This window comes from Prionailurus viverrinus, chromosome A2, assembly GCF_022837055.1.
Source record: "Prionailurus viverrinus isolate Anna chromosome A2, UM_Priviv_1.0, whole genome shotgun sequence".
NCBI lineage: Eukaryota > Metazoa > Chordata > Mammalia > Carnivora > Felidae > Prionailurus > Prionailurus viverrinus.
In genome coordinates this window covers 147,556,525-147,583,804 of record NC_062562.1, presented here as the reverse complement: position 1 = coordinate 147,583,804, position 27,280 = coordinate 147,556,525, and the positions used below count along the sequence as shown (strand labels likewise).

General features: G+C 40.8%; 1 long non-coding RNA gene across 1 annotated transcript in view; it reads left to right on the top strand.

The window, feature by feature from the left end:
• Positions 1 to 21,170, top strand: part of LOC125161267 (uncharacterized) — a 50,841-nt gene extending 29,671 nt beyond the window's left edge. Inside the window, exon 4 of the long non-coding RNA XR_007150516.1 lies at positions 20,664 to 21,170. This is a non-coding gene — a long non-coding RNA (uncharacterized LOC125161267). The remainder of the gene's footprint in view (positions 1 to 20,663) is intronic.
• The last annotated feature ends 6,110 nt before the right edge of the window (positions 21,171 to 27,280 follow it).

Below are 27,280 nucleotides of genomic sequence, written 5' to 3'. Positions count from 1 at the left end.
AATTAGAAATTTCACAGCCCTGGTCCGTGGTACATTGAATACAGTGTTTCAGTATCAGGTGATTGGGAGGTGCGGAATCTCTTCTGTTACATCAAGGCTCTGCATAAAACTTAAAAACAACTAATTAACATCGTAGTGAAAAATTTCTCGTCGTAAAAGTCACGGACAAAGAGCACATTTGCCTGCCTCAAGTCAGGGACTTAAACTATCATCAGACATTCACGCCGTGTCATTTTATTCAAATGTGAAGGAAAGAACAATGCTCAAGTTATATAGCAAAGATATTTTTAAAGCAAAACTTGTGTGACTCTTGCTGAGTCAGGTGAGTGGGTGATGCTGGGCAGAGTTGTAGTGAAAACTGACTTCGAGCAAGGATTGAGAACCCGTGCCACGTACAGCAGGTGTGGGGCTGAGAATATGCTCAGGGAGAAGGAAGTCTCTGGAAGGGGGACAGCTGAGTGGTTAGGTGGTGGGTCCAGTGCCTGAGGAGAAAGCTTTTTACCTGAAAGGACTAGATTTGGGGCCCAGAGGCTCAAGGACCTGCTCTCTTTACCTCAGAACCTGTGCCTGCATCTGGATAGAAGCAGAGTGGCCTGACAGAGAGGACGGACTCCTAGGAATTGTCTGCACTGTTGTTCAATTTTGTAAAACTTAGTAGAGTGTTCTCTAGTTTACATTGAAGCCAGAATTATTCTTTGATATCAGGCAACACGTCAGCTGGCTTTCTTAGTATATATTTAGTCACCTGTGGGCACATGCTAAAAACAGGCGTACTGCATGCTTTGGGTGGATACTAAAACGCATCAGAGGTGGACATTTTTCTCACGTTACCTGATCTAACGGGACAGATGATGGGTTCTGCAGTCAGACCCAACCTAGGTTCAGATCCTGGAATTGACATGTGGTAGATAGATAACCTCGGAAAAGCTACTCAGTCTCCTTGAGGCTTCCAAGGTTAAACGTCTAGTATATAGCAACCCCAGGACCTAATAGTCCCTGTCTCATAGGAGTGCCGGAGCCCTAAAGAGATAGTGGCCACACAGAATTTAGAACGTAGGAAGGCCCCTGTCAACTTTGGAGCAGACACACAGATTTGAGTAGAATGCTTTCCGATGGGTCCAGGGCATTATGACTTTGCTGGAGGTTCAATGTTAGAGATACAACTTGGGGAGTTACATGTGTGGAAGCAATGACTGAGACCGAAAGACACTGAAAAACATTGCCAGAGGCACATACAGGAAGTGATGAGACCGAGCACAGAATCTTATATTTTTTTATTCACAAAAGTGGACTGGCAACATATTACATTTCTTATTTTCTTTGATGTTCTGTTTCTATTAACTTTGTGGTAATTTGTGTATTAACTTTGTGGTAACATCCTAGATGTTAAAGGAGTTGAATCAGCCTGCCATCAATATGAAGATAACTTAACTCATCAGTTTTTTTTAGGATACAGTTACTGAACCTGTTGTGTACTCTTGTCATGGATTCTAGCACTAGATGTAGTTGATCAGCGCTGCGTATCAAACAACTGAAGAGCCATTTTGGTGGTTAGCTCTCAAATTCAGGAGCTTGGCCCACTAGTTGACCGACCAACTTCGGCTCAGGTCACGATCACACGGTTCATGAGTTCGAGCCCCGCATCGGGCTCTGTGCCAACAGCTCGGAGCCTGGAGCCTGCTTCTGACTCTGCGCCTCCCTCTCTCTCTGCCCCTTCCCCACTCATGCTCTGTCTCTCTCTGTCTCAGAAATAAATAAACAGATACGTGGTTCTAAATGTTTGAGGGTTTTCAGGCAAAATGCATGAAACTATGAAGTAGTAAAGAAGAGGTCGAGTTGGATTGCTTAGCTCACTATTTTGCTCAGACATTGTGGTCTCAACTTATTTTAATGTCTAAATATTTAATATCACTGATTGCTCTGTGATGTGCCTTATTCTTAAAAAAACTGTAATATTTGGTGTATGCAAAAGGTTGTATAATTCTATAAGTTAATGGAATATTACCTACCAATACATTGAAGCTGCCATGTGAAGGGGAGTTTAATCCATTTACTGCACGGTTCGAATTAAATATACATTCGTCAGTCATGACATATTTCTTGAATGCCACCTCTGTTTCTCCTTCCAAGTGTCTGATATTGGTCTTGGGCCCTTGTTGGTCAGTAGGCCCAGTATTTGGGAAAAAGAGCTGAACGTGGACCAGCGGGGTGGGGTGTGAGGGCACGCCGGAACCTGCCAGTGTCCACGTCTGTCACCACATCTACCCAAGAAGAGAGTCATGATTTCAGAGGGTGACTGCTGCTGTAGTTCCCCCTTCCACATCTCAAGTAACTTCCCCTTTTGGCCCCTCTGACCTAGCAGCATTTATGGAAGGGGAGCCTGGGAAACGGAGTTCCACCTTAACCAAGTTGCCATAGTACAACCCACCGCACGTTCCCATGCTTACTGTTGTATCGTAAACAGGAGAGACACTCACAATTATTGCTGCCTAGAAAATGTCGGGGACGCCTGTGTGGCTCAGTTACGCGTCTGGCTTCGGCTCAGATAGTGATCTCACAGTTCATGGGTTCGAGCCCCGCATCCGGCTCTCTGGTGACAGCTCAGAGCCTGGAGCCTGCTTCGGATTCTTTGTCTCCCTCCCTCTCTGCCTCTCCCCTCCTGCTCGCACTCTGTCTCTCAATGAATAAACATTAAAAACTCTTTAGAAAATAATCAGAATAGTTAAGATATCATGATAGCTTAAAAATAAAATTAACTTGATTATATCATGGTTTTCTTTTCCATTAAATCACATCTTTATTTTTAAAGCCATGAAATAAGACAGGAGTCATATAACTCATCTTCTTTTGTTAAAATAAATTATTCTTCTAACTTGACAAGTAAAGTGGATCTCATGCTAACAAATTTTTAAAAAATTATCCAATACAGTGCCATCTAGTGATAAATAATTTACTTTCCGGTTATTGAAAATAGTCCACTACCACATTTTACTTCTTAATAAAGCAAGAACTTCACTTTCAGTTATGCCTAACTCAGAAGACATTACAGGGAAGTATTTCTAAATGAAATTTGTAAATAATTAGAAAGAACTAGAAAAGGAAAAAAAGAGTTAGAAAAGATTTTTTTTTATCCTTAGAATTTATTCTGCATCTACATATGTAATGAATCACAGTTTGTTCATTTACTGCCTACTCGTTAGATCCAGGAGGAAAATAATTTTTTAGTTTATGAAAAGAATAGCGTTATTTCAGAAATGTGATGTGACAGAATGAATGTGGATTTCAAAATCAGGCAGGTAAGTGTCTTCTTAGTCTTATTTTTCTTACGATCTGGCAGGCAGTGCACTAATAACTTTAGATGCGTTGAATTACTGAATATTCACAAAAACCTGAGGAGGCATTTCACAAATGAAGAAACCAGGGCTCACAGAGCAGTTAAATTGTGGGTACTTATCCCATTGCTTTTTGCTTTTTGGTTATTTGTGTGTTTCTCTAATACAGAGTGACCCTTTGCAGGGAAGGGAAGCATTTCGTGCTGTGTTTTCTCAGCTTCAGGAACATGTTCATAAGTCTCCAGTTCAGTGGTGAACGTTTGATTTTTTTCTTCCATGAATGAAAACACAATAGCTACAATGAAAACAATAGAAAAATTGAGTTGTTCAGATAAAACATCAGTGTTCTATCTCTCTTTTATTCAAGTGGAAAGAATATATATAATTTTAAAACAAGTATTATATAGTCAGAAACCCTAGGTTCTAGCGTCTCCTTGGCCACTTAAAAAAATTTTTTTTAAATGTTTATTTATTGTTGAGAGACAGAGACAGAGCACGAGTGGGGAAGGAGCAGCGAGAGAGGGAGACACAGGATCCGAAGCAGGCTCCAGGCTCTGAGCTGTCAGCACAGAGCCCGACGCGGGGCTTGAACTCACGAACCGTGAGATCATGGCCTGAGCCGAAGTCGACGCTTAATCGATGGAGCCACCCAGGCGCCCCACCTTGGCCACTTTTTAATTTAATTTTAATCTTAGTTCTACATGCTTAGAATTTAGAATCCAAGAGTTATACAAGGCTGGTTTATAAAATCCCCGCCCAGCTCTCTCTGCTCTTGGGAGTTCAACTCTAAGACTTGATTCTCTTGTTATTCACCTCCAAATCTCTAAATGTATGTTGCTCTTCCCAGCTTTTAAATTTTCAGTCTTAGGCATTACCTTTGACTTCTCATGGTAGAAGAAGAGGACTTAATATTTCTTTTGCATCTCACCCTATGTGCAGAGCCCTCCTCCCTTCTCACATAGTTAAATTTCGAGTAAGAGTCAGTGTTTACATTATTATCACTATGGTAACGTTATTCACAGCTGAGGCATACAATCCATGAAAGTTGCGTCCGGTGTTAATAATTGTCTTTTTTTAGAGAGGAGGCTGTTGTTGGTTTTCTTAGATTTTATGTATTTATCACCGACTCATTTGTAAATTGTTTCCCAGGTGTCTAAATGTAGTTACGATATGTGACCTTGAGCCAGTTGCTTAGCCCTTCCGATAAAATACTTTGTCATTCATAGAATGAAGTGTCCAGATGACGTGAAGACTTACACTGCTTGTACCTCTACAACTTTATGGTTCCATGAACCAGACACCTGGGGATTCTGTGCGGATCACATCACTAGCGGGCAGTGTAGCCCGCCAGCACACAGCCTTCCTGGCTGACCGGCGGTCTTTTCTCAGGTTGGCTGGAGCATCTCGGCTGCCTCCCGGAGGGCCTGTGGGACTCAGGGGCTGGGTCGAGGTAAGGCCCCGTTTGAGTGGGACCAAGACTGCTTATCAGCAGGAGCCCCCTCAAATACGCATTATAAGCTTAGAAATACCCTCATTCCACTCAGAAGATCAGGATTCTTTGATTAAGGAGACTTACTAAGTTTTTTGATGGGTAGAAACACTGGTTAATTTTTATAGTGAATAGTCCAGGAGAAGCAGAGTGGGTGGATCCATTAAAGTTACCAACAGTGAAATTAGACTAAATGGCATATACGAGATGAGCAGACAGCAGTTCAAATCTTGTTTGAAACAAACAAAAGTAAAACAGAAGCCCTGGGAGTACAGCTTCTCACAGATTGTTAAAGAAAATAATGCTGGCCACGTGAGCATGAACAATCTAATGACTCTTAGCTCGGTAGATACTTTGCTTACCTCAGTCACGGACTTGGTAAGGCTGTGGGTAGCGCTGAGATGTTGTTTTGGGGGGTGGTGTTATTACCATATGTAAACGTGGAGGAAAAACTAGACGAGAGAATGGGTTCACATTATTTTAGCAAGTAGAGTTTGCCACAGAAGCTGTCATGCTAGACAGCCAACACTAGGAGGCCACAGAGATTGGGATTCTGATGGAGGGGTTTTAGTCCTGCATCATTCCTGTCAGACTTGAGGAAGAAACGGAGGCTAAAGAGCCCTCTTGAAATGCTGTAAAAACTTAAAATTCAGGATCAGGCAAACTCGATTAAAAATTCATTATCTTATTTTTCATAATGCAGTAGTTCATGAGTCTGACACATGCAACACTGCTTCTTTATGTGCTTGTGACGTGGTTTATAAATCAAGTAGGTATACTCAGCGTATAACCACCACTTTTAAAAACTGCTCTTCTCATTTTTAGTTCTTGAACCTCTGATCCCAGCCCCTGGTTTACCGTATGCCTGGATGAGTTCAGTAGCTTCCTGATTGATCAGACTTTTTGTCTCATTTTCCTCCAGTCCATTCGGTTTATTGACAACAAGAGTTTTTATCAAAAATGGTTTTGGTCCCTTGAGTCCTCCAACGATTAAAAACCTTTGGTAGTTTCTGGTCACACAGGATTTCAAATCCAAGCCTGTTCGTTCATTCGTTCATTCACTCATTCATTCAGCGAATATGTATGAGTGCCTTTAATACAAGACAGACTGTCAGGGGTTGTGCCCTCGTGGGCTTTAGGGTTGCCTGTTCATTTTCTGTGTTCCCCACAGAGTTTCTCTTCCGGCTAAACAAAGATACCTTTTGCCACCTAAATTTTTACCTTTGTGCCTTTAAACACGAATCAACTTCTGTCATTTCAGAATTCTCTTCTTTCGGGACTGCTTCTTGCAAATTCAAAACCTCATCTCTCTTCATGGCTCTGATCTCCTAGCCCTTGTGGTACTTAGTTCAATCTACGTTAGTTGCATTTATTTTTAGGCTTTTTTGTGTGTATTAGAATTAAAAGATTTATGTCTATGAGGTTGCTGAAGAACAAGGTGGTCTTTTATTTCTTTATATCTCCTGTTAATGTGAGCATAATATTCTGAAAAAAGGAACTACTAACTTAATGGCTATAGCACATCCTCCTCCTGGTTGCTTTCCCCGCAACCTTTCACCACTCTGTTCTTTTTCTTTTTTTAAATGTTTACTTATTGTTGAGAGATGGAGAGAGACAGAGCATGAGCACGGGAGGGGCAGAGAGGGAGACACAGAATCGGAAGCAGGCTCCAGGCTCTGAGCTGTCAGCACAGAGCCTGATGCAGGGCTCGAAGTCACAAACCACAAGATCATGACCTGAGCTGAAGTCGGACGCTTAACCGACCGAGCCACCCAGGCGCCCCGGCTCTGTTCTTTTCTAATGGAACTTCAGTTTTGTTCAAAAGTCTTTGCATGTCCACGTGCTTTGGGGAAGGTGGGCTTGGGCCCCAGCCTCTGGCCATCAAGAAGCTTCCATTCTTGCCAGCTGATTAGTTGGTGTAAGCCCAGAACCCGGTTCTGGCCCACAAGAGCTTTGGGAAAGTTTTTCCTCTCTGGGAAGATCTTGCCCACCGTAGGCTGTGCTCCAGCCATGTTGCAGGCACAGAGTGAGCACCAGTTGTCACACAAGGACGGAGGAGTAGGAAGACAGCTGGAGCTTGTGCCCTGGCAGGCACAATTGAGACTTCCTTCCTTGGGATTTCTTGTTGTGTGCAGATAATACAGCTTGGTTGGTTTGGGATTTTCTCTCCCTTTCAGACGAAGGCGTCTGGCTGACTCCTCATCTTGCAGGTCTCCGTTCACATCTCTCTAACCTCCCACAACGCCCTGTAACCTGTCACGGGCTTACCGTACCGCGTGGTAAGATGACTTGTGTGTCCGAATGCTTGACTGCAAACTCCGTGAGGGCTGGAGCTCTCTCCAGGGGTTATAAACTCAGTCTCCAGTCCAACGTTACTGCTGTTAACTAACGATCTGCCCCTGTCTCCTTGTCTACTTGAGGATAGCATGAATAAATACAGACATTAGAAACTTATAGGTCACCAGGCAGTAGGCTAGTTCCTGAGGACACCACAGTGCACCAGAGAAAGCTCCAGCTCAGTCATCCTTTAAATTTTAAGGCTTGTCCCTTAATCCAGGTCTCAGTAAAATTTGCCCAGAAAGCTGTAAGTGTGCAAGTGTATAAAAACATTCCCTTCCTGACAGTGACCCACACTAGGTGCTCAATAAACTGTTACATGTTTAACAGATTGAAGGAGTACATCTAACCAAGAGATCTCAGCTGGGGCAGGGATTGGAGGCTTTGGTGGGAGGATGGGGAGAAAGTGTGTAAGAATGACCTGGGGGAATTTCCTAAATAATATGGTTCCCACCCCCAGATTCTGACCTGCTCCTGTTGCTGTCATATTCCATAGGGGTTTGGTTTTTGTGTCCCAAAGGGTGAGACCCTCTTCTGTAGCCTTTCCTGTTAAAGTTCGCAGTGGAAACATTTTGTCTTGACCTCTCATCCCAGAGCTGCTGTGTCATTGTTTACGTCCGTCCCTGCTGACTGTTCTCTTGCGTGCTTGCTTACCTACATCCATTCGATAGGATTCTTTCAAGGAGGTTTCTTTCTTTTTTTAATTAATACCTTGCCTTTTTTTAGAGAGGGTTTGAGGCAACCCTATGGCAAAAATATGTAAAATGAAATAGCATATAAACAGAAAATCAGAACTACGAAGAAGATTATAAGTATGTTGACCTACTTTCATTTAGATTTGGTTCTGGGTTTTTTTTTGTTGTTGTTGTTGCCTGGTGCAAAATGCAAATATCGTCAGTTATGTTTATGATTCTCAACATTTTTGTTTACATCACAGACCCTTCCGATGAAATCCGTGGACCCTTTTCTGAGGAGACTGAATGTGCACACACAAATGCAATTTTGCTGTAATAATGGGCTTATCCTTTTGTTATCGGAGGAGATGAAACATACTCATAGAAAGGAAGAAAACGTTGTTAGGGTTAGGTTCTTAAAAAACTATTTCTATAATAAAATATTTCAAGCATATAGAAAAATTGACTAGCTATCACCTTCCGGTTTGTAGTATTTGCTTTAGTTTTTTTTTCCTAAGTAATAAAACATCCTAGACAAGATAGAAGTCTTCTGTTCAGCATTTTTGATCTCATTCTCTTCTGTTTGTCTTTAGTAGAAACCACTACCCTGAAGTTAGTGTTCAACATTTCAACACGTTTTACACTTTTACTAGTGTTGTATATATCTGTGGCATATACATAACGCTATTTTATATGATTTCAAACTATTAAATATTATATTGTCAACGTGCAACTTTTTTCATCTAACATTTCTTTTACCAGGACAAAAATGCTATGACGTGAGATCTTCCGTCTTAACAGATTTCTGAGCGCACAGTGCCTTACTGTTAGCTGTAAGCACCACGTTGTGCAGTGGGGCCCTGGAGCTTCTTTATCTCGTATGACTGAAACTGTGTACTCTGGGAACAGCAATTCCCCTTTTCTCCCTCCCCCCACCCCCTGGCAGCCACCCGTCTACTTTCTGCTTCTGTGAGTTTGACTACTTTTATGCAAGTGGTATCATGCAGCATTTGTCCTTCAGTGACTGGCTTGTTTCACTTAGCAGAACGGCCTCAAGGTTTGTCCGTGTCACATATGACAGGTCTCCTTTCTTTTTATGGCTGAATAATACTCCGTTGTACGTATATGCCGTCTTTTCTTTATCCATTCATCCGCTGGTGGATGTTCAGTTGGTTTCCACCTCTTGGATATTGTGGATATTCCACCTCTTGGGTAGAGCTGCAGCGGACATGGGAGTGCGGATATCTCTACTAGATTCTCCTTTTATTTTTTTTTGACTAGCGATCCACAGGTGGAGATTGCCGGATGGTAGTTCTGTTTATACTGTTTTGAGGAACCGACATACTGTTTTCCACAGAAGCTGTGCCATTTTACGTTTCCACCAGCAGTGCACAAGGATTCCCATTTCTCCACATAACTTGCCCGCACTTGTTCTGTTCTGTTTTTGTTATTGTTGTTAACAGCGATTCTGACAGGTGTGAGGTAGTACCTCATTGTGGTTTTGATTTACATTTCCCTCATGATTAATGACGTTGAGCGTCTGTTTATATACCTGTCTTCTTTGGGGAAGAATCTCTTCAAGTCCTTTGCCTGTTTTTCAATCGAGTATTACTTGATATTTTGCTGTTGGGGTGTGGAAGTTCTTTATGTATTTTGGATAATAACCCCTTATCAGATACATATATGCAGTATTTTCTCCCATTCTGTGGGTTGCTTTTCATGCTCTTGATTTTTTTTTTTTTTTTTTTTTGCTTTGTGGAAGCTAATATGGTTTTTTTTTTTTTTTTTTGAACATTTACCCACGTTTGATTATGTGACTGTCTTGGATTCTTTTACATACATGTAGTATTTCATAATAAGATGATATCACCATACGCTTATCCATTCTCCCATTAATTCATGTTTGAATTGTTTCCAATATTTTGCTGTTACAAGCAGTGCTAACACACATTCCTTATATGCCTCCTGATGCACACGTGCCAGTGTCTCTACTGTGCATATTCAGGAGGGGAATTTCTTGGTTATGGGCATGGGCAGCTTCACCTTTTATTCTTGCCAGATTGCTTTCCAAAGTGGTTGAATCAGTTCAATTTTTCTTTCATTATTGTGTCCTATTTTGCTAGTCTGGTGTGAAATGGTATCTTACTGTAGTGTTACATTGCACTGTGCTGAGTTTGGAGGTCTTCTATTTATTTTCCTTAAAAAAATTTTTTTTAATGTTTTGTTTATATTTGTGAGAGAGACCGAGCACGAGTAGGGGAGGGGCAGAGACACAGAGACAGAATCTGAAGCAGGCTCCAGGCTCTGAGCTGTCAGCACAGAGCCCGACGCGGGGCTTGAAGTCACAGGCTCCCGAGATCAAGACCTGAGCCGAAGTCAGATGCTTCACCGGCTGAGCCACCCAGGCACCCTACCTTATATTTATTTTCCATTTAGATTTTCTTTTCTGTTAATTGGCTGTTCACACTTTTTGTTCCATATTTCAAAAAATTATTTATGTATTTTGAGAGAGAGGTTTGCGAGGGACAGAGCGAGGGAGAGAGAGAATCCTAAGCAGGGCTCAATCTCACGACCGTGAGACCACGACCTGAGATGAAGTCAAGAGCCGGACACCCAACTGAGCCACCTAGGTGCCTTGTTCCATTTTTAAAAAATTGAGTTGTTTGTGTTTGCTTTGTGTTTTTAGGAGTCCTTTATGTTTTCTGCAGATGAACACTTTGTTGGTTATCATTACGTTCTCCCAGTCCATGGCTTGGATTTGCATTTTGTTTAAACAATCTTTTGTTGTTTAGAATTAAAAAAAAATTTTAACGTAGTAATAGTTATCAACATTTTGTATCTTATTTTTAAAATCTTGCATTACCCCACGGGTGTTTTTTTTCTAAGTTTTCAAAGTTTTATTTTCATGTTTATCGGTGGTATGCAACATGGATCTAGTTTTATTTCCTTACAGATGACCTATGTCCAGGCATCACTGTTCAATAACCCAGTCTTGCCCCACTGATTTGCAGTATCACTGCTATTATGTGTCAGATTTCCAAACGTATGGGAGGTTTTTTTCTGGGTTCTCTGTTGCCTTTTCATTTGTCTGTACCATTTTACTTACCGTAGTTTTATGTAAGTCTTAACATTTTGAAGGGCGAGTTCCCTGCCTGTTTTCTTATTATTATTTGTCAAAGCTGTTCTTCTTGGCTCTTTTTTCTTATGGATTTTAGGATCAACTTAACATGGTCCATGAAAGCCCTGTGGGAAGTTTTATTAGAGTTTTATTGAATTCAATTTAGGAATATTTATTAGATCTTCACCCATAAATATTTCTCTGTTTACTCAACTCTGTAATTTTCTCCATAAAGCTCTTAAAGTTTTTTTGTTAGATCATTAGAAAGCTTATAGCAGTAGTTACCATTTTATTTTATTAAAAATTTTTTTAATGTTGATTTTTGAGAGGGAGAGGCAGAGATGGAGTGCAAATGAAAAAGTGCAGAGAAAGAGAGGGAGACACAGAATCCGAAGCAGGCTCCAAGCTCTGAACTGTCAGCACAGAGCCTGATGTGGGGCTCGAACTCACGAACTGTGAGATCATGACCTGAGCCAAAGTTGGATGCTCAGCTGACTGAGCTACCCAGGTGCCCTGGTAGTTACCATTTTAAATGATAGTTTTTCCTATTTAAATTTCAAAGTGGTCTTTTTTGGCTTGTAGGAATTATATTAACTTTTGTATATTGATTCTTCTCTCCAGAAACATTGATAAACTTTTTAAAAATTAGTTTTAATAGCTTTCCTTCATAATTCTCTATGTAAATAATTAACACTTGGGAGATAAGGACAGTTTGGTCAACTCACATAAATTTTTATCTTACTTATATTTTTCCCTTTTTTAAAAATGTTTATTTATTTGTTTTGAGAGAAGGAGAGAGAGAATCCCAAGTAGGTCCGTGCTCAGTGTAGAGCCCCATGCGGGGCTCAATCTCATGACCATGAGAACATGAGCTGAGCCAAAATCAGGAGTCATTCACTTAACCAGCTGAGCCACTGAGGCGCCCTTCCCCCCCCATTTTAGTAGTCTCTATGCCTAACATGGGGCTTGAACTCATGATCCTGAGATCAAGAGTCACATGCTGTACTGGCTGAGCCAGCCACATGCCTCTCTATTTTTTTATTACATTGACTAGGACCTCTACATTATTGAATAGAAATAGTGATTGTCATCATCTGTCTCATTTCCTGGCTTTTAAAGAAAAGACTTGTATTATTTAATCATTAGGTATGATTTTCCTGTAGCATTTTGATGAAGTTAATCAGGTTCTTTCCTATTTTTGATATGCTAGGATACATATATAGTCTTTTTTTAAGTTTATTTACTTATTATTTTGAGAGAATGAGAGAGTGTGAATAGGGGAGGGGCAGAGATGGGGGGAGAAAGAGAATCCCAAGCAGGCTGCACACTGCTAGCATAGAGCCTGACGTGGGCCTGAACCCATGAACCATGAGATCATGACCTGAGCTGAAATCAAGAGTCAGGTGCCCAACCAACCAAGCCATCCAGGTGCCTACACACACACACACACACAGAGTTTAAGATTTTTTTAATGTTTCTTTTTGATAGAGAGCAGGGGAGGGGCAAGGGAGACAGAGACTCTGAAGCAGGCTCTGCGCTGTCAGCTCAAAGCCCGACATTGGGCTTGAACCCACCCACCATGAGATCATGACCTGAGGTGAAGTCAGACGCTCAACCGACTGAGCCACCCAGGCGCCCATATATAGTTTTAAATCATAAAGGTAAAGAATTAACAAAACCATTTCTCGTTTTGTAAGTACATATCTGACCTCGGATGAACTTTCTACTTAGTTCCTCTGAATCCTGATAAAAATGGAAAGTCAACTATGTTACTAGGCAACGTTGCTTATGATAAAAGTGACCTTTACTTGGTAAATGTATTTGGACTGGGAGGAACTATACATGAACTCTTAAGTTCTTGGTTAGAAGCAGGAGTTTTGAGCTTCCCTGGGAGCACCGTTCAGACATGGGTATGTCCTTTGTGGGGGCCCTAGAAGCTGCGATTGGGACCATCATGTGAGATACTGGTTTCTCTTTGTGACGTAAGACTTCTAAGCCTGCGTGACTCTACACCCACCCTGGGATTCTCATTTCCTTGCACTGAGCTGTCATCTGAATCCAAAGTTCTGGGCTGGCCATGTGGGAAGACTCCTCCCATGAAGAGAAATAACGTGAAACTGCCCTGCTGGCATGCCGTGTTTTCTTCTTAGGCTTTCTGAGTAGATGGCTGCTCTGTGTGTGGCCTGTGCTGATTGGGTGGCTCAGAATGTGCAGTTAGGAGTGCCACGTGGGCACTGCGAAGTGCATCCAAACGAAATACAGAAAGTGTTTACTGGGGCCGATCTACGTTTATCAGCTCTCGTTTACAGCCTTCCATTTTTAATTTTCACTGATTAGAAAGCTCATATTCGCATTGCCTATAAATTAATATTGTAAATTTGAACTTATAAAAATAAATACATATAAGATACCATCTTTATTTTCTTACGTGTTCGATTCCATCTGTGTTTGCCAACCCCAGAATGGTTCGGCTACTGAAAAATGTCTGATAACTAATGTTTCAGAAATGTGCAGTCCAGTGGGTAGATACTTGCTTTTCTAATATGGCTCTTAAAATTAAAATTAAATGTAACTAAAATCTTAGTTTCTTGGTTGCACTAGCCTCATTTCAAGGGTGCAGTAACCACATGTGACAAGTGGGCTACCATACTGGACAGTATAGATGTAGAACGTTTTCAAACATCACAGAAAGTTCTGTTGGACATACGTTTTAGGTTTTATTTTTTATCATCTGAATATATATCCAGATTATCAGAGAGCTTTATATTTTTGCTGTGTATGTTACATACTGTAAGAAACTGCTGGATGAACCAATCAGGATGTCTATCAGGGCCAGTATTGAAGACCCCAGTGTATTATTTATGTGATAATATGCTAGAGAAATATTTCTCAGATTTTGCGTACTAAGACAAATTCTGTTCCTCCGGACCACATCCCATCATGACCAGTGTGAATTTTGCAATTCATTGGTTTTTCTGTTTTGCTTTATCAACCGGACAGTATGGGGCCAAATTTATGGCTTAATTTAAGTAACTTTCAGGCCTATATAATTGCATGGTATTTTTTTCTTGTCTGAATTTTTATATTTATAAATTATAGTTTTATTATAATGTCTGCATTTTTATAGACTGTTTCAAATGTGTTGTGAAAGGAGGTAGAATATAAATACAGTAATAAATTAGGAGCCACCTATCACTGAACATCAGTTTTGAGAAGGAGTGAAGGAGCTAAAAACCATTCTGGGCTGATGACGATTATCATATCCAGACATGTAATCTGGACTGCTTTCCAAATGAAGTGACTTAGAATGTATCCTTGTCATAAAACCAGTTTAATTCGTTCTTCTAAGACATTTTTAATTTTCAGAGTAATGTTTGAAGATCTCTCTTACTACAGTAATTTGTAAAAATGTCAGACTTTTTAGTATTGCTAGGGAAATTTTAACCAAGAGCATATTTGGGTGTTCACAAACTGGTGTGAACCGGGTTTAAACCAAGAAGGTGGAGTGCTGTTTTGTCTCCTTATGGAATTTTTTGTGTCGTTTGGATAACAGAGAATTTATTTTGGGGCATTTATTCTGGGCATTTACACCTTCTCACTGTAAAAACATCCCTGTGTTTTTCTTGTTTTTCCATTTTAGTCTGGAACTTACAAGCAGGTCAACATTATGTACGTCTTTTACATTTTACATTTTGCAGCTTTTCTTGTTTCTGAAAACACTTACTGCACCATACACATTTTAGGCCAAAAGGTAGGGTAACTTTTAAAAAAATAAAACCAACCTGAACTAAAAGAAGTTGAGGGTTAAGTACTCCCAAGTGTCAGTCAGTGTTGAGCAAATTTGGGCAATCTGTTTGATTTTAACGTTTTCTACTTGCTCAAGTGAAAAAAAGAAACACAGAATTATATAATTTTCATGTACTGACAACCGGAAGCATTACAAACATCTGCAGAAACCAAACATTTCCTGGAACTAAACTCGAGCAGAAATTTATCACGTGAATCTTGTTTAAAGAACCTGGTGAAAAATATCTTCAACCACAGTTACGTAAAAGGTCCAGGAGTGCAGTTCCCGTGGATCAGGTTCCAGAAAGCAGAGCTGAGGAGGCCACGCAGCCGTGGCTCAGGAGGTGCGTGCGCTGGCTCTGGGCTGGGGGTGCAGAGGGGCTCTGAGAGCACAGAATCTAGCACCTCTGTTCTTTTGAAACTCTGTTGAAGGAAGGAGCTTAGAAAATCATGATTGCCAGTAGGACCGTTAGAGATTTCTCTATAATATTAAGTGTTGTCAGTGTGGCTTTGTAGAGGTACTGATTTCATTTTTTTTTCTAACTTTTTAAATCTTTATTATTTATTTTTGATAGAGAGCAAACAGGGTGGGGGCAGAATGAGAGGGAGACACAGAATCTGAAGCAGGCTTTTCAGGCTCTGAGCTGTCAGTACAGAGCCTGACGTGGGGCTCGAACTCACAAACTGTGAGGTCATGACCTGAGCTGAAGTCTGACACTCAACCAGCTGAGCCACCCAGGAGCCCTGGTGCTGATTTTATTTTGTCTGTCTTAAGCCCTCTAACAAATTCCTACATTGGAGATATTTTATTTTGTAGATTAATGTGACGCTTTTAAGCGTTGAAGGAAGCACACAGCATTTTTCATGGCATTTTAAGATCTGGGTCTGTATTTCTGCCCACTCAGAAGTCTGGTTCACGTCAGAATGAAGGACACAAGTGGAGTCGTCTTTTCCCCAAGGAGCTTGCACTCATTAACATGTTTCCAGGACAGAAAGTAATTTAAGACTTCACAACTTATGTGACATGGAAGAAACAAATTTTGCCTGAAATACTTTGAGGGTCAAGTACAAGTAACTATCTGTCTTTATCATGAAAACCTTCAGTATGGTCATTATAGAATGTGCAGTTTCTTTTAAGAATGCTTGTATCCTTTGGGCCTTCCAGAGTGAGTTAACCGAAAAAATTTTAAGACATTATAGCCTGTCCTGTAGGTTTGAGATTGATCTTTATGTGTTTGCCAGATAAAACAGTCTTAAATGGGTGTTAATTATTACCTGCTCAAATTTAACTAGTAATTTCTACTTCTTAAGACTGAGTCACACCTGGGTAGGTAAGAGGATGTGGTACTGGGATTTAGGAAGGCATCTTGAGGGGTTTTGAAGTCTGCGGCTGTATACCTCCCATACAAGGCTATCATAGGGATTACTTGTGATAACGTGGATAAGATGCCTGGCATACAGTAGGTACTTAAGAAATATTCTTCATTCTCTCATATTATTGATAATGGCCACATATTTGCAGTTTTTCTAAACTGTATACTAGGTTGTTACCATGGTATACTATATAGTGTCTATGTAATATACTGTTCATATAGATATATACATCTATGTCTATATAATATCCATATAATATACTGTTCATATAGATATATACACTTTTCTACACTTATCTGTACTATACGCATTTACTATACACATTTAGATGTATCTATACATAGGCGTGTTAGGATCTATTCTGATTTTAGCAGTGTTGTTTTACATTGACACTTAAGAAAAGCAGTAATAACATACATTGAAAGTGTATAGATTCTCATTAAATTTTCGGTTTTGATAATTCAGGAAATAATGCAAATGGTTTTGAATTTCTTGGTAATATGAGACAAGGTTGAACAGGATATAAAAGTAGACTAATAGTATCAGAATCCACCTTGCCCCAGTTTTGTCTGTGAAATTTAGTTCAGCACGTAAAAGTACTGCATCGATAAAATATTCTTTATGTAGCGTCCACTAAGAACTACACTAGGCTTAGACTTGGAGTCTGGGGATTAGAGATGGAAATGTGTGCAGGCAGTGGGAGGAAGGCAGGCAGACTCATGAAAAGAACCTCGAAACCATTTGGCTGTAGGCTGAGAAATGTCTCTGAAAGTGTTCCAGCAATTCGTCGGTACACCAGAGAAGTTTAAGGAAGAACCTTGTGAAAGAAAGCAGCCACAGCTAGACTCTTAGTCACCGTTCTTCCTATCATCCAGTTTAGGCCTCTGCATAGCTACAAGGTCTTCCAGATAATGCAGCAAATAACGTAACAGTGGGAGCTCCAGAGTAACTCTTTCAAGACAACGCTCGCAGGCAAAGCGTTACCAGATAAACTTAAGCCTCCCAAAAGGAGGATGCAGTTGGATAGCTGCAGTACAAGTTGAAGGAATTTGGTATTGGTAATTGAGATCCAAATGTCTTCTTTTAAAGTGTTCCACTTAACTGTTTAAGTTAGTAACATTCATAACATGGGAAAACTAAAATTTCAATGAAAAATATGATAAGTGATGAAATTATACTAATACGGTGCAAGTTACTCTGCAAAATTTGATTGTGACTGCATGGTCTGTGTTCTCCAAGAGCTTTCTGTTAATAACAGTAAGGTCTGGAGATATAGGTAGATTGCCTACCCATAATCTTATTTTCAACCATTTATTTATTCAGTAAATACATATTGGTGACAAAGCATTTTCTTGCCACTGGAGGGATACAGTATTGGACCCAACAAAAGTGTCTTCCTTCAAGAAGCTTAAAGTCTACAAGGGAAAGTGAAAAAAAGAGGAGAGGGAGGTACTCAGTGGGAGTGATACGAATGAATAAATGAATGAATGGGTATAAACAAATAAAAGTAAATCAAGGTAAGTGGCTAGAAAGTTGTAGTGGTGGTGATGAGGTGTGTTACATGAAATAGAGTGGCCAGAGAAGGCCTCCCTGACAGGTTGATACTTGGATTAAGGGTTTGTAGTAGGTGATGGAGAGTATCATGCAAATATCTGTGAAGAAGCACATTCCGGTGAGAGGGAACAGCAGTCTACTGCAACAACCCTGGCACGAGTGTGTTCACATCCTGGAGGAGTAGCAGAGAAGGCTGTAGGATAAGACGGGTGAATGAGGGAGAGACTGGTAGTGATGAAGCAAGAGGTTTTCTGGGGCCAGTTAAGGACCTTGTAGGCCACTATGGTGACTTTTACTGTGAATGGGAAGGGAAGCATTTGGTGGGTTTTGAGCAGAAAGTGTTATGATCTGAATTTTTAAAATCAGTAGGACTCTGGCCTTTTGTTTTGAAAACTGCAATGAGGCAAGGGAAGAATCCGCTGGGAGGCTATTGCTGTAATCCAGATGGAGGTGAAGGAGGCTCAGAGAGCATTTGTGGTGGTGGATATAGGGAGAGATAGTTACAATTCAGATACATTTTTAGGATTGAGCCAACAGGATTTGCTGATGGATTGGGTATGTGGTGTGAGGGAAAAGGAAAAGTCTGGGATGACTTGGAAGATGGAATTATCATTTACTGAGATGGGGAATCCTGTAGGAGCATTATTCTCAGTGGGATGGATCATCTGGAATTTGGCATGGGGTGATGGTCCATTAAGCTGAGAATTGACTAGTAGATGTGATAAAACTGGTCTCTACTGCCTTTTTTTTTTTTTTTTTTTCCTGACCTGAGTAGCCTTAAATGAATTCAGTTAACCTCTCTCTGGAGATAACAATACTTCCTGCCTCATAGAGCGGCTGTGATGAACAGTTTAAATGGATAATTCATTTTTATTTTATTTAAAATTTTTTTTTAATGTTTGTTTATTTTTGAAGGAGAGAGACAGAGCATGAGCGGGGGGGAAGAGCAGAGAGAGAGGGAGACACAGAATCCGAAGCAGGCGCCAGGCTCCGAGCTGTCAGCACAGAGTCTGGTGTGGGGCTTGAACTCACAAACCGTGAGATCATGACCTGAGCTGAAGTTGGACGCTTAACCGACTGAGCCACCCAGGCATCCCTGGATAATTCATTTTTAAATGCCTGTCTCAGTGCCTGGCTAGTTCAAGATGGTTGGATAGTTGGAGGGTTGGAAAGATACCCAGACCTCACATAGTTCAAGATGGAAGTCATTGGTGGCTTTAACAAGAGCAGTTTTAGGTCAGCAGTGGGGACAAAGGCCTGATTAGAATGGGTTCAAGTGAGGATGGGAGGAAAGAATTGGAGACCGCAGATATAGTCAGCTCTTTTGAGTATTCCTATAAAATTGGATTGGAGAAATGGGAGTTTATTCATTGGAATGTGGGGTCAAGAGAGAGGTCTTTTTCTGTCTCCCTTTCAGACTGTTTATATGTTGAAGGGAGTCATCCCTTGTAGAGGGGACCATTGATGATGCAGTTCCTTTTAGGATTGTGAGGTGTTTTGGCCATAGATGACAAGTTGACTCAGCTAACCAGAATGTCCTTTGTCTCCTTCCTTTCTCCTTCTCAGTCTTTTATTCGTTCGTTCACCAGATATTTAGTGAAGGCTCACAAGGTGGCAAGGACCGTGCCAGGTGCTGGGTAAAGACTGAAGATGAAGGGGTGAATCAAACAGGAGTGATCTCTACACACTCCTGAAGATTTTACTGCCTGGTGGAGATAGGCTTTCCAAAAGCACACAAATAAGTCAATACAGATTTTGATGAACACTCTGTAGGAAAAGTACGAGTCCTTTTTGGGAGAGAATACCATGGGGTAACTTAGGCTGGGGGCTTTAGGAGACTCTGCGACGTGAAGCGTGGCCACGACCGAGAAAAGCATTCTGAGCCAAAGGAACAGAGCAGGCAGAGGCCCTGGGGCAGAGAAGGCCTGCTGCTTTTGAGGATTTGAGAGGTTGGAAGGCACCGGGTCTCCCTGTTAAGGTTTTGGATTATATCCAAGGAGCAGTGGGAGCCATTGAAAAGTTTTAAGTCGGGAAGTGACACGATGAGGTTTGCATTGGGCAAGAAAACCCCCTGTGGGGCCGTGTGTCAAGGTGAATGGACTGGAGGGGGTAAGAGTGCAAGAAGGGATTCCAGTTTAGGCCAAAAGGTAGTATCTGTGAACATCTTTAGACCTAAATACTAAACAGTCTTGGTGTGAAACGAACAGAATTGAGAATATCCTCTGGCAGAATTTTCTTTGAGCAGAATTAGCAGCTGTGAAGAGAGCATTTCTTGTTAAAAATAATAACACAGAAGAGTCAGACAATGTCAGTGATTTCAGGTTATTTAACATAAAATGAAACTTTGGAAAAGACTTTGGCAACGGTGAACGATTGAAAAATAATACCATGCCAGCCTTTTTTCTTAGCAACGGCACCAGTGACACGGTATGAGAGATAGACTCTATTAAGTAAACAGATTGAAGGACATGCATATGTACCAAGAATGATTAATCTGCCTGTGGTATTTTAAGCGTTCATGTAGTGTAAATAAGCCTTTAATTTTTTGCTTTAATGTAGTGGATGTAAATTATTTTTATTTTTTTTGGAATATAAACCAATATAATAAAGACCATTTATTAGTTAATAAATAAATATTTCCAAAGTTCCTCTTTTCACTCTCAGAAGTGTCTTAGTTTTGCACCATGATTATAGAGTGAGGATCTACTGGTTGAGGGGTCGGGCCGGTAAAAGGGTGACCAGGTGATAGTCCAGGATGCATGCATTATTAAACTGAGTTAGGCTTCTCCCCAGAGAGAGTTCTTAAAACAGAGGGTGGTTAGAACGCAAAGTATTGCTCTCTCTGCTCACCCACAATTCCAGGGCCATGAATTAACGTGTTCTGAGCCCTCGCTTAAAGAGAAGAGAAAGAAAAGAAGCAAGTTATTTCCTATCTAGACAAGACACTCGCGAGAATTCTCTCTTGGTTGTAACTCCATTTTTTTATTTTCCTCACACAGGCATTTTATTAATGCCTTTGAAGGTTAGAAGATATTTTACCTTCTGGAGTTTCTCTGACTCACCGATGATCTCAGCTCAAACCTGCCAGTTCAGGGGAGATGATCGATAACACCCTCAGATGATCGACATCTGAGTAAGTAGATAACTGCTGTGTGTTGTGTTTAACTGCTTTAAAAAAATAAAATTTTGTAACTTTAAAGGCTTAAAGTATTATGCACTTTAATGGGGTTCTTTAAATTTTGTTGTTGAATAATGATGGCAATTATTGTAATTCCTATAAGTGAATATTTATAAATAATGGGTTTCCAGAAGTTAATCCCCTAATGATAAAAAAAAGTTAGTGAAAGCATTTTCCGTGCGTAATACTTTACCTTTTAAGAAACACATTGAAGACCTAAATGCATATATTAAAAATTTAAAAGCATTCTCCTTAGTGCTTTATTTTACTTTCATATTAAGAAATGCAAAATTATTAGTAAGACTGTTAACTGTTAATGAATTTTAAAAATGCAATTATATCCTTACAGAAATTGTCTTTTAACATAGAATGTATTTTGGTTAACTTGAAATAAATACTGGTTTGTTTTGTGGAAGCAGAATTTTAATAGCTCTTTCTATTTGAAAATAATGATGTTTTTTCCTGCTAATGTAGACAAGAACATAGAATCTCTCTGTATTTAACTTTCGTTTTTAATTGAGGAGACTAAGAAAGAAGAGCATGCATGCTTTCTAATCAAAACATCTGAATGAAATTTAAAGAGTTGGGCCAGTAATCTTGACATAAATTATTTCTCAGAATGAAAGCTGTTATTCGTCTTGTTATATCATTTGAAACTGTTTTAACAAAACTAGGAAACCATGAGGTTGTACCATGGTCTTGTTTTGGAATGTGAAGTTCAAAACAATAAATACACAAGATGTTCCCCTCTTCGATGGGGTTATTTAAATTAGGTCTATATCTGTGCTGTCCCATATGGTAGCCACTGGCCACATGTAGCTACTGACATTTAAAATGTGGCTAGCCCCAACGGAGATGTGTTATGCATAAAATACACACCACATTGCAAAGACTTAGTCTGAAAAAAAGGCTGTGAAATATTTTATTAATAATTTTGTATGAACCACATGTTGGAATAATAGTTGTTTAGATCTGTTGGGTTAAGTAAGCCACTTAATGTTTTCTTTTACTTTCCTATGTGACTGATTGCTAGAAAATTCTAAATTACTTGTGGATTACGTTATATTTCCAAAGGGCAGAGGTAGCCGTGTCATCGTATATGATTAACAATTCTTAGTTACCCATTATGCGGTATTCTTTAGGCTTGAACCTTCTGGTGTGTGCATGGATAAATGAATATAAATCTGTATTCTTTTTAGAATAGGATTCTTTGATTTATCAGATATTTATTAGTGCTTACATGTGCCAGACAGTAGTCTAGGCACTGGTGATACAGTCGGGAACAAAATAAAACTTGCTGCCTTCATGGAGTTAACTTTCTCATAGAGACTAAAAACAGGCTAAGATAAGTAAGAAAAAAATACATAATCTGTTAGAGAGCCATAAGTGCTTTCAAGGAAAGCCTCACTGCACGGGTGATGTTCGAGCAAAGAGTTGAGGAAGGTGAGAGAAAGACCCTCCGGATATTTGGGGCAGAGCGTTCCAGGCAGAAGGAATAGCAACACAGAGACGTCGTGGCAGGAGCTCTCCTGTTTGTTGGCATGGGGGAAGGAGGCGTGGTGATGGTTTGGAGAGATTGAGGAGGAGATGAAAGGGAGTGCGTGGGCACATCAGGCGAACACTTGCAAGGATTTTGGCTTCGAGTAAGGTGGAAAGCAGTCGGTGGGTTTCGAGATGAGAAGTGACAGGATCTTTCTGTGGAAGCTGTTTTGACAAAGTGCTTGGGGGTGAGGGTGGGAGCGTTCGCAAGAGTGGAAGCAGAGAGCCCCGGTTCAGGGCTACCGCAGTGACCCAGGCGAGAGATGGTGGTGCCTGAGCCCATAAACGAGGAGAGTGACGAGAAGTGGTGGAATTAATTAATTACCCATTACTGTGGACTTGGATGTGGAAAGAGAGAGAAAGAGATATGTCAAGCTCTTCCACCTTAACAGCTGAGGAATGGAGTGGAGTTGCCTTTGGTTGAGATCGGGAGGAACAGATTGACGGGGAGGGGGTGCTTAGTTTGCGACACATTAACTCTGGGAAGCCTCTGTAGACATCTAAGTGGAAAGGTCAGGTAGGCAGAGCCTGGAGTTCAACGAGAGGTCAGGGCTGAAGAGGCAAATCGGAAATCATAAGCAATTATCATTACTTAAAGCCCAAAGAAGAGTTGAAGCCACCGAGGCGGTGAGCACAGATGGAAAAGAGGAGAGGAAACAGACCGTAATTCCGTAGCATCATCCACACTCAAAGATGCCCATCGGACGATGTTACTGAATTAGTTTTCTCAGGTGTGGCAATGATGCTGGAGTTACATAGGAGGTGTTCTTATTTCTGGAAGATGCATACTTAGGTATTTAGGAGTGAAATGTCCTACATCTGTTTTCCCCTTTCGGATGGTCTGGCAGAAAGGAATTACAGAAAAAGGTGGAGGAAGCATGGTGAAATGTCAGCAGTAGGCCTTTAGTAGGTATTCAGGCATGACTACCCGAGTACTTTCAACTTTTCTGTAAGTTCAAAAGTTTCTTTACAAGTGCCTCCGAAGAGGGATAGATGTGAGGATGGTGGGCTGCCGTTTTTCATAAGCCCTTGATGAGTATTTGACTCTATAAACTACATACATGTTTAAGTTTGATAAGAATAACAAGCAATAAAATAAGTCAAATCTAATAAGGGGAAACATTATAATTTTGAGAAATGTTATGTAATAATCAAGTCAGTTCTTTGGAAATTAGTACTTTTTAAATATGGCCGTTGAGTCTTAGGACTGGAATTTACCTTGGAGACCTCTCAGCCTGCCTCCTCTACCCTAGAGATTAATAAAGTGAGTTTCAGGGGAATTAAGGGACTTGCACAAGGTCACATGCCTGTGTAGCAGCAGAGCCAGGACTAGAAGCCAGATCTTTGTACTGCTGTTCCATTAGTTAAAAAAAAAGGAAGCAGAGAGGTCTAGGACCCAAACGACCACGGCAACAATCAGAGCTCGGGAGTCTCAACAAGAAGCGTGAGGAAAAGACGGGAAGGTAGACATTGGGATATTTTAGTCACCAAGGGGAGAAAGTGTCTCTGGAAGCAAGAATAACCAGCACTGTCAAATGCTCCTGATGGGCTAGGTAAGACGCGAGCTGAAAATCGATCCTTGACTCTAGCAACGAGGAGGTTGTTAGTGACCTTGACAAGAGGGGGAGGTTTTAGTGAAGTCAGAGGGAAACAGATTCGAGGGAGAGCTTGGAGGAGATGCCTGGAAGAGGGTGAGTGTAGACCCTCTTCTGAGGAACTGTGGAGGCAAAAGGGAGTCAGGGTTTTGGTTTTGTAGACGAAAGAAATTACCTCATTTCTCCCAATGTGTGCATTAGGAGAGATTTCAAGGTACTCTTCTAAAATGATCCACCAGATTTGTGGCATTTAAGACCACCACCTTGTGTATGTGTGTATGGGTAGGGTTACTGTTTCCCTCCCAGAAGGATTTCATAGAACAGTGTTTGGTAGAGGGGGGGGGGGGGGGAGGGAGGGAGAGAGAGAGAGAGAGAGAGAGAGAGAGAGAGTGTGTGTGTGTGTGTGTGTGTGTGTGTAGAGGTTGGCATTGTGTTAAAGGTTGCTTTTATAATTGTTACAGATTTGACTTCATTTCTTCTTGCTCAGGGTCTGTATTCTCATAGCTATAATTAAAATTTTTAAGGAAATAAATGCTGAGCCTATTCTCAACTGAAAGTGTTGAGAAGGCTATTGCTTGGGGGCGGTAATCTGTTTTCCTTGCCTTTAAAGAAGTTACCAAAATGTTGGAAGAGATGGCTGCAAAGACACGCCTAAGGTCACAAGACAAAATGTCGCCAGAATAACTGGATCTTAGATCTGACTCACCTGCCACGTGGAGTACTTAATCCCTGTGTGTTTCACTTCCAACAGGTATAAAATGAGGATACGATTTGCTCCACCTCCTGCATGAGGTTTTCGTGTGTCAGCTACAAAGCATTCTATACACACGAGTCACAGTGCTAAAGGCAAGTTAGGCTTGAGGGTCTTCTGAATAACTGGGGAGAAAATGTGTTACAAAATGTGGATTGAGACGACTTAAAACAATACTAGTGGAATCTGCAAGAGTTTGCTTTTTGCCCCTGTCAGGCATTGTTAATAACACCACAAAATCCGTCGTCTTTGGGCCCATCATAGAGTTTTGTGGTTAAGAGCCACGGCTGAGATCCAAGCAGTCAATCAATTAATCCCCTAGGAACTCAAAATTACTGAACAACTGACTGTTCTAGTACTTTTAATGTACTGTTAGTTTGCTGGCACTGTGTGGCAGGGCTCTTAAATGGAAAATGACGCAGGCTATGATGATAAATTTTATGTCAGACTCGGAAAGCAGTTCTGCATTTGATACTCGAAGTGGAATTATAGTCATACTATATTTTTAAGAGGTTTACGTTATGGGAGGTTGAGAGATTAAAAATGGATAGATAGCCAAGGTCACTCCCATTAATGATGATGTAAAGAGATCGGGTGGTCCTTTCTTAATAAAACAAGTATAAAATTGGACAAGATTGACAAAAGCAATAATTTCTGGCACTGGAGATAGACTGGAAAGGCAGACAATAGTCACACTGGAACGTTGGGTGACGAGTGGGAGTTCTGTGGCCTTTCTTGCCGGGGCCCCTCCCCCGCCTCTTATCTCACTTGGTGAGAACTGCAGTTTTACCAGCGGGTACTTCTTACCAGAAGTGATAGATGCAGTTTGGTGGGGTTGGCGGTAAAAACCCACAGCTTTGCTGGTTAAAAGTGGCACACTCGGTTCATAATGGACAGGGAGAACCTACAGCTTTGCTACCTCGGTTTTGCAGTCTTGGGTTGGGGCCACCAGCCAGGAATTTAACGGGGAGATCCCTGAAATGAGAGAGCCATTGAAGGGCTGACATCAGCTCTCCGCGCAGTCATGGCTGAGGGCTGAACTTTGCATGCCTTAGGGGATAGAGACTCAAGACAGCCCAGCAAAAAGCAAAAGTCAGGGAGTTCCTTGAGAGCTGGAGACAGCTTCGAATGCTTTTTCAACCCACATAAAGCTTCCTCAGTGGAGGGGGGTAGCCTTACAGGTACAATGAATTTGGGCACAGCCTCTCCCCAAATCACCGTGGCCTGTGGCTAACCAGGACACTATGAAGACACAGAGGTAGCCTGGAGGGAACCAGGCCACAGAACAGAAATACGAATTTAAAAAGTAAGTAGGGGTGCCTGGCTGGCTCAGTCGGTGGAGCGTGCGACTCTTGATCTCAGGGTTGTGAGTTCGAGCCCCACGTTGGGTGTAGAGATTACCTCAAAACAAAGCAAAACAAAAAACTAAGACAACAGGGGCCACATTCATGGAAGAGGCAGATTCTACCGTAGAAGTGCAAGCAAATTTCTAAGAGGACCGCCACCCCTTGGAAAACTGAGGTCTGTCAGCTGATAAGTGGATGACTAAAACGTGGTGTATTCATATAGTGGAATACCATTAGGCAGTAAAAAGGAATGGTGTACTGACACAGGCTATAATGTGGGTGAACCTTAAAAACATTATACTAAGTGAAAGAAGATAGCTCCATTTATATGAAGTGTCAAGAATAGAGAAATCCATTCATAATAGCATCAAAAAGACCAAAATACATATAAATGAATTCAATGAGAGAAGTTTAATCGAAGGTAGTAAGTATACCCAAATAGGGAGGGACATATTGCCATGTTTATAGGTTGGAAGACTTAATATAGTTAATGTGGCAGTTTCCCCCAAATTAATCTATAGGTTCAACAGCGTTGTCAAAATCTCAGAAAGGATTTTTAGAGAAGTACTTATAGAGAAAACAGAGTCTAAAATTCATATGGAAATGCAGAATCTAGAATAATCAAAGTGACTTTAAAAAAGAAGTAAGTTGGGGGATGTGTAGTACCTGGTTTCACAACCTACCATAAAGCTACAGAAGCAAAGACCTTGGTATTTGCATAGGGATAGACAGATAGATCAGTGGAACAGAATGTCTAGAAATAGTTGTATTTCCTGTGTGGTCCACTGCTTTTCAACAGAGGTACTGATGTCATTCAGTAGGGACACCATAGTCTTCTCAGGAAACAGTACTGCCACAATTGGATACCCATGTGAACTAAAATGTGCTTGACTTTTACTTTACAACACACACACAAATAAACTTGAAATGGATCATAGGAAATATAAAGAAGGAAACATAGCAGGAGGTTTTCTTGTCTTGAGTTAGAGACTTAGTAAATAAGATCTAAAAAGCATGAGGTATATAAAAGAAAAAATGATAAACTGGACTTCATCAAAATGGCAGTTTTCTTTTCAGAAGACACCACTGTTAAGAAAATGAAAAGTCAGGCCACATATTGGGAGAAAATACTTACAAAACAGATAATCTGATAAAGGATTTGTGTCTTGAAAATATATGAAGAGCTCTCTTAAAACTCAATCATAGG